Here is a 7,812-nt window from a genome sequence, read left to right as displayed (position 1 = left end):
AGATTTCTCACAGGACAAATGCTGCTCTGATAAATAGGGTTACCATGCCTACTTTTCCTTACATAAAATGGAACTGACTTTATATTGTTCCTGCCTTAAAGAGATCCCAAAATGATGATGAAATGTACACAGCTGGGTAGTGATGGAGTTAATAAACTGTTAGCGTAGACTCCATCGAAAGGACTAATATCAAGAAGTTGAATGAATATGTAAGTATAATGATTGAGTTGGGGAGGTAATATGATGGAGAATGGAATTTCAAAGGGGAAAGTGTGGGGAGGGAGGGAGAGAATTACCATGGGCTATTTTTTATAATAATGGAAAATGCTATAAAAATTTAAAAAAATAATTTAAAAAAATAAAAATAAATAAATAAAAGAAGTTGAATGAATTGAAATTGCCTCTTTTATGGGTTAGGTCAAATATCAGAAATTTCATTTGGATGACTTAGTTTTCTTATTACTTCCTGCTTCCATTCATATCATTTCTTTTTTTAAGATGACCAGTACATTTCATCAAGGGGATTTCCAGGAACATTGGGAGGCAAGTGTGACAGAAAGAAAGTACACAGACTTTGGAGCCAAATCAACCTACAGTTAGATTTTCCTCTATAATTTACCATCTGTGATCTTGGGCCAGTCAGCCGGTCTCAGCCTTATTTTTACCCTGTTGTTAAATGGAAATAGGGAGCTGGAGAGATGGTTTAGTGGTGAAGGAGCTTGCCTATGAAGCCTAAGGGCTCAGGTTCATTTCCCCAGTACCCACATAAGCCAGATGCACAAGGGGTGCACACATCTGGAATTTGTTTGCAGTGGCTGGAGGCCCTGGCATGCCCACTCTCTCTCTCCCTCTTTCTCAAATAAATAAATGAATAAACAATTTAAAAATAAAATAAAATGGAAATAGGGGGATGGAGAGATGGCTTAGTGGTTAGGGCACTTGCCTGCAAAGCCAAAGGACCCCGGTTCAATTTCCCAGGACCCACATAAGCCACATGCACAAGGTAGCACATGCATCTGGAGTTTGCAGTGGCTAGAGGCTGTGGCATGCTCATTCTCTCACTATCTGCCTCTCTCTCTCTCTCAAATAAGTAAATAATAATATATATATTTTAAAAAGAAAATGAAAAAGACAGTCTTCGTGACTACACCTGTTAACCCTAACACTCAGAAGCTGGAGGATTGTGAGTCAGCCTGGACTACATATTAAGGCCCTGTTAAAAAAAAAAAAAAAAAAAAAAAACATGGCTGGAGAGATGGCTTAGTAGTTAGGCACTTGACTGCAAAGTCAAAAGGACTCAGGTTCAAGGACCCACATAAGCCATATGCACAAGGTGGCACATGCATCTGGAGTCTGCAGTGGCAGAAGGCTCCGGCGCACCCATTCTTCCTCTTTATCTGTCTTTCTCTCTCTCTCAAATAAATGAAATAAATTTAAAGTTAAAAAAATAAAAATAGAAAAGCTGGGCGTGGTGGTGCGCATCTTTAATCCCAGCACTCGGGAGGCAGAGGTAGGAGGATTGCCGTGAGTTCAAAACCAGCTTGAGACTGCATAGTGAATTCCAGGACAGCTTGAACTAGAGCGAGACCCTGCCTCAAACAAACAAATAAATAATATAAAACAGCCTCATTAAATGAGCAAGTGCTTGGGTGGTTAAGTATTGACATATAAAAGATGCTTCATAAAACAGTCTCAGCGCCAGTACAGTGGCTTATGCCTGTGATCCTAGCACCTGACCCTGTCTTAAAGGAAAAAAGAGAGAAGGAAGAAAGAGGCCAGGGCTGGAGGGATGGCTTAGGGGTTAAGGCATTTGCCTGCAAAGCCAAAAGACCCAGGTTTGATTCCCCAGGACCCACGTTGGCCAGATGCACAAGGGGGCACACGCATCTGGAGTTCATCTGCAGTGGCTGGAGGCCCTGGCACACCTGTTCTCTCTCCCTTTCTCTGTCAAATAAATAAATAAATAAAAATAAAATAGTTTAAAAAATAAAAAAGAAAGAGGCTAGCCTCAACTGTTCCACCCCTCCCCTCTCATCTTTCTGACTTGGCGTAGAATTGTCTTCTTATATCCCAGAAAAACTGAGTTATGCCAGGAATCTGGGTGTGTATAATAAATGTTTAGCTGTCTTAACTTCAAGCCAAAATCTTTTAGACTGAGTAGCCATTAAAACCATCAGAATATTCCACGGAATTGGTGTCAGGTTTTTCCGGATTGCCACAAGCCTCATCACGTCACATCATTAAGGAAGTTACTCATTTAGCTCTGACTTCCAATAAACTCATACATATAGACCATGTCACATTCCTTCTGGAAGTGTCATCATCGTTTTGGGCATGTAATAACTACCATGCCCCCCCCCCCCACCAATGCTGAGGATTAAACACAAATAACTGCTTTTTGAACAGGAAAATGAAGTTGAAATGGTGGTTATTTCCTTATACTTCTGACTCAGTCGAGCCCCAAAGGTGAGATCATCGTTGCTGACCTTTTACACCGCAGAGTCCAGTAGGACCACGGGGCTTGGGCCTCAGTCCTTTGCTTAGCTTTTTGTTCAGCAACACGGATCAGATCCAGGGCCTCGTGAATGCTCAGTAAAGTCTCTGCCATTAAACGACACCCCAGCCCCTTCCTTGCTTAACATCTTCATTCATTGGTGAGGCATGTGATTGTGCACTGATCCCGCACTGGTTATTTTACCAGGCTCTCTCCATTTCATGCAGGCACCATTCCTGCACAGTATGTGATGGTGAACAGCAGTCTGCACTCACAAGCTTGCATCCTGTGGCAACAACCAAATAAGGACTCTTCAGAGTGAATGAGGGCTAGGCAGGAAACAAGTAGACTAATGGGGTAGATAGTGGCTGGTAGATAGGTGAGGAGCCTACTTAGAAAGGAGATCAAGGCAGGAAGGAAGTAACAAGAACCTAAGGTGAAAATGGGCTTGGTATCCTTGAATGGCTGGGATGGCTTTTGTTGTTGTTTTTCTTATATATAGTTTTATTGATTTATCCATTTTTTATTTATTTGCAAGGAAAGGGAAAAATGGGCACACTGGGGCCTCCAGCCACTGCAAAAGAACTCCAGGTGCATGTGCCACTGTGTGCATCTGGCTTCATGTAGGTACTGGGAAATTAAACCCTGGTCATTATTTGCAGAGAAATGCCTTAACCTAAGCCATCTCTCCAGCCCAGTTTTTGTTTTCTTTTTTTTGTGACAGACAATAGAGTGGTAGAAAATATAGGTAAGAAAAAAAGAAAAGAAAAGAAAATATAGGTAAGAGACAAATAGAAATTAATATCATGGGTTGGAGGGATGGTTTAGTGGTTAAGGTGTTTGCCTGTAAAGCCAAAGGACCCAGGTTTGATTCCCCAGGACGTATGGTAGCCAGATGCACAAGGGGGTGCAGGCATCTGGAGTTCGTTTGCAGTGTGGCTAGAGGCCCTGGCGCGCTCCCTCCCTCTCTCTCTCTCCCCCCCCTGCTCTCTGTCTCCCTCTTTCTCTGATAAATAAATAAATAAATAAATAAAAATATTAATATCAGAGCTTTGGTCCCAGCTCCCTGAAGGGTTTGGATTCTCTATCGACTCCCTTTACTCACGCGTGCATTTCACTCATTCAGCAGGGCCTTGTGCACTCCAGGCAAAGGTGCAACCGCCTCAGATACCGCAAACCCCTACAACTTCTTTTTAGCCAGAAGCGCGAATCCAGAGGTCATGTGACCGCCATTCCCTCCTGCACAGCCCATGGCTGCTTTGTCCTACCTTTTGTGTTTTCCCAAACTGATATCAAGCCGGAGTCCTGAATTCTGTACTAAATGATGGCACTGACTGATTGTTTTGGTTTGTTTTTTTTTTTTAAAGAGATAGAGTCATATGCTATTGCCCAGGCTGACCTTAAACTCTCAATTCTCATAGCTGAGCCTTTGAATTAGAATTGCAGCATTACCAGATAAATGATGGCCTTTGTAAATTTAAAAGTTCATTACTAAGTTATGTCTACTGAAGATAGAAAAGAAGAGAGACGGAAATAAATGCCAGTTTGTGAGGTGAAGAAAGCTAAGTGACTCGTCTGGTACCACACAGCAACAGCGCTGAACAGAAATGACGTTTGCTAAGCAGGCACCTGTGTGAGACACGACGCTGGCCTCAGCAGGGAGACCTCTGCTGTTCTCCTTAAGTCTCCCAGGTCAAAAGTCTGCAGCTCTTCAGTAACCATAGTGGAAAACAGGTATCTGGATATCCGCTCTCTGGAGGTTACCTGGGGTAGCCGTGAGCACTCTGGACTCTGAATATCGGAATACCACTCCTGCCAAGACTGCACATGTAACGTGCTCAGAACCGGGAAGGAGGATCGGTGCTGCATGGCCAAATGTCCACAGTCATCATCATTCCTGTGCCTTAGCTGTTTCCCTGACTCATGATGATGTCTTTCCAGAGTAGATCCCCCACCATGAGCCTCCTACCCTGTCTGACGTGTATGTGCCATAGTTATGATTGTTGGCTGTAACATGGCAAAGGACCTAGCCTGTCTGACCAGGTCTTCAAGACTGAGGTGGGTTACTGGGCCCATCCCAATTCCCTTTGAATTTTCTTTTCTTTTATTTATTTGTTTATTTTGAGGTAAAGTCTCACTCTAGCTCAGGTTGACCTGGAATTCACTATGTAGTCTCAGGGTGGCTTCGAACTCATGGTGATCCTCTTACCTCTGCCTCCCGAGTGCTGGGATTAAAGGCGTGTGCCACCACGCCCGGCTCACCTTTGGAACAGTATAAAGGGAACATTCAGAGCTGGGGAGCCTGAGACTGAGGAGGAAGAAAACCTGATAGGCTCAGGTTTCCCCCCAAGGCTCCTGAAGGAAGTAGTGAGAGGAGACAGTGAGGCTGGAGGGACCTCCAGCAACCTCACCGAGGTGGAGAATAAGCACTGTGTGCCTGTTACAGGTCATGATCCCCTTAGGAACCGGGCTGGTTTTCTGGGAGAGCTGCTCACAAGTTAACCCACTGGCCTTTCCTTTGTTCCCAGTTCCCAGGCAGGACAGTCAGTCCCCCAAGGGCAGGCATCATCAGAGTTGGGAAGTGGCTGGGAGGCAGAAACACAAGCACCGTGCCTCTGTCTGGGAGACCTGAGCTGTGCTTTTCCACCCGAGAGTAAGCTGTTGATGGCAAATTATAGAGACTAAGCAAAACTGTGGTGTCCCCGGGGTGGTCAGAGCTTAGCAGAAGTGGGGAGACTGTACTACCATGTGGACGGGAGGGTTCTCTCCTCGGAGAGTCAGTGGCCCTGGATTCTCGTAGGCCTTCTTCCCTGACTCCTGGGGGTCGAACAGCTCTCCTGTCTGTCCTGATCTGCAGCTTGTCCTCATAGTTCCTTCAAAGCTGGGCGCCCATCGCTGTGCGTGTGATCAAGGCAGCGTGTGACTGGGTCTGGCTCTCAGGCTGTGAACTCTGAGCTCAGGGGTGCTGACCGATTCCTCCTACCAGCGCCTTGCCCGGCTCCGTCCCTGACAAAGAGCAGCGCTCAGTAAATGTTTTTGGAATAACTGAGCGTGCCTTTGTTTTCATCTGTCAAGAGGAGATAGCCTTTGCCCTGCCTTCTTCCAGGGCCTCTCTAAATTTAGAGCACCAGGGCTGAGGAGATACGTCAGTCCATAAAGTGCTTGCCTTGCCAACAGGAGGACCTGGGTCGGATCCCCAGAACCAGCATAAACATGCCTGATGTGTTGTGTGCTTGGAAACCCAGCACCAGAGAGGTGGAGACAGGTGGATCTCCAGGGCCACTGGCAAGTGCCAGGTCAGTGAGAGACCCGGCCTCAGAGGTGGATGGCATTCCTTGGGAAGAATATCCAAGGTTGTCCTCTGCCCTCCACACATATGTGCACATTTTACACACACGTATACCCACAAACACACATACGCATGAATTAAGAAATGTAACTAAACTTAGAGTGAGAAGTCAAGAGCTTTGTTACCATGAACTCACAAAGCAACAGTCATAACTTGTGTGGATAGAACTTTACAGTTTAGGGCTGGGGACATGGCTTTGTCATTAAATCACTTGCCTGCAAAACCAAAGGATCCAGGTTCAATTCCCTAGGACCCACCTAAGCCAGATGCACAAGGGGGTACATACATCTGGAGTTCGTTTGCAATGGCTGGGGGCCCTGGCACACCCATTCTGTCTCTCTATCTGCCTGTTTCTGTATCTCTGTCTCTCTCTCAAATAAATGAAAATAAAATATTTTAAAAAAAGAAATAGGGAGTCAGAGGTAGGAGGATCACTGAGAGTTCAAGGACACCTTGAGAGTACAGAGTGAATTATTCCAGGTCGGCCTAAGCTAGAGTGAGACCCTAGCTCGAAAAACCAAAATAAAAATAAAAAAGAAAGAAAGAAAAGTGAAGCAAACTTGCTTACCCTAGCTGCCACCTGATCTGTCCCTTTCCTTTTGTAATAACTCACAGTAGTCTGCTCTTCCTGTGACACAAGTATGGTGGTGCTCCCCAAACAATCCATCTACTACCCACGTGTCCTGACGACTTTGTTGCTAGGCAGGTGGTAGGTGACCTGGATCACACTCTGGACCAAAGCATGGAATGGCTGGAACGAGGACCTTCAGTGATCTCTTCACGTGCAGAGACAACGCCCCAGGAAGCTAGAGGCTGCGATGACAAGATGATGGGATGGGACTTGGACATGGCCCAGTGGCAGAACACTTACCAAGTATGACAAGACCCTGGTATCACATTAAAAAAAGAAAAAAAGATGGCATTTCTGTCACCCTGAGCTCATCAGTGACTCTAGAGCCATCTCACCCTGCCCCCTGATTTATTGGTACCAGTAACGAAGCTTTATTATGCTACACTGAACATGCAATCTTTTTTTTTTAATTTTTATTAACATTTTCCATGTTTATAAAATATATCCCATGGTAATTCCCTCCCTCCCCACCCCCACACTTTCCCATTTGAAATTCCATTCTCCATCATATTACCTCCCCATTACAATCATTGTAATTACATATAAACAATATCAACCTATTAAATATCATCCTCCCTTCCTTTCTCTACTCTTATGGCTCCTTTTTACCTTACTGGCCTCTGCTACTAAGTATTTTCATTCTCACGCAGAAGCCCAATCATCTGTAGCTAGGATCCACATATGAGAGAGAACATGTGGCACTTGGCTTTCTGGGCCTGGGTTACCTGACTTAGTATAATCCTTTCCAGGTCCATCCATTTTTCTGCAAATTTCATAGCTTCATTTTTGTTTACTGCTGAGTAGAACTCCATTGTATAAATGTGCCACATCTTCATTATCCACTCATCTGTTGAGGGACATCTAGGCTGGTTCCATTTCCCAGCTATTATAAACTGAGCAGCAATAAACATGGTTGAGCATGTACTTCTAAGGAAATGAGATGAATCCTTTGGATATATGCCTAGGAGTGCTATAGCTGGGTCATATGGTAGATCAATCTTTAGCTGTTTTAGGAACCTCCACACTGATTTCCACAATGGCGGGACCAGATTGCATTCCCACCAGCAGTGTAGAAGGATTCCTTTTTTTCCACATCCCTGCCAACATTTATGATCATTTGTTTTCATGATGGTGGCCAATCTGACAGGAGTGAGATGGAATCTCAATGTAGTTTTAATCTGCATTTCCCTGATGACTAGTGACGTAGAACATTTTTTTAGATGCTTATATGCTGTTCGTATTTCTTCCTTTGAGAACTCTCTATTTAGCTCCATAGCCCATTTTTTGATTGGCTTGTTTGATTCCTTCTTATTTAACTTTTTGAGTTCTTTGTATATC

The sequence above is a fragment of the Jaculus jaculus genome, chromosome 3, assembly GCF_020740685.1.
Source record: "Jaculus jaculus isolate mJacJac1 chromosome 3, mJacJac1.mat.Y.cur, whole genome shotgun sequence".
Lineage (NCBI taxonomy): Eukaryota > Metazoa > Chordata > Mammalia > Rodentia > Dipodidae > Jaculus > Jaculus jaculus.
Note: the sequence above shows the minus strand (reverse complement) of the source record.